The sequence below is a fragment of the Silene latifolia genome, chromosome X (assembly GCF_048544455.1).
Source record: "Silene latifolia isolate original U9 population chromosome X, ASM4854445v1, whole genome shotgun sequence".
NCBI classification, from domain to species: domain Eukaryota; kingdom Viridiplantae; phylum Streptophyta; class Magnoliopsida; order Caryophyllales; family Caryophyllaceae; genus Silene; species Silene latifolia.
Genome location: NC_133537.1, coordinates 92,115,934 through 92,116,628, shown reverse-complemented (window position 1 = coordinate 92,116,628; position 695 = coordinate 92,115,934).

Sequence of the window (695 nt, the reverse complement as noted above, 5' to 3'; positions counted from 1 at the left end):
AAAAGGTGAATAATGTATAGATAGAAAGAATTCATTTTGTAGTGACACTCACTTAACTACGACCTATAAGAACATGCCTGCAGTCTAATATGAAAATAATCTCTACAACCGTACATATGCATTCAACAAAACAAATGACCATGATACATGTCGAGGTAAATATGGATATGTGAGGTAATGGGTAAGAAGGGCAAAACAATTATGAAAATGTGGAGGTATAGGCGGCAAAGCTAGTACCCAAATAAACCATATGACAACATCCACTTCCCTACTCAAAATCAACAATAAAACCGGTGCTAATAGCAAGCACAAATCTCACAAATTCCATAAATAGTCAACTCCCCATAAGATACAAATGGAACATGGGAGCAAAAATCGCCATTAAATAAAGACTTTGAATTAGGCGATTTTTTCTTTTCTCGGACTTTAGTCGATCGATCAATGAGTCCAGTCGATCGACCATGTATCGAAATTGTTTCTCTTTTTTTTTTTCAAATCATTTTTCTTTTTTTTTTTCTTTTTTTTTTTCTTTTCAACTTTCTCAATTCTTTTTCCTCCTTCATTCTTTTTCCAACATCATCTCAATGAGTGCATATAACCAAACCGCAATAGACATATTCCCAAAAACTAAGACTACTAGCTTGACGATGGCAGGCTAAATATAGGATGTAGTTAAGGGACAAAAGGCTAAATTT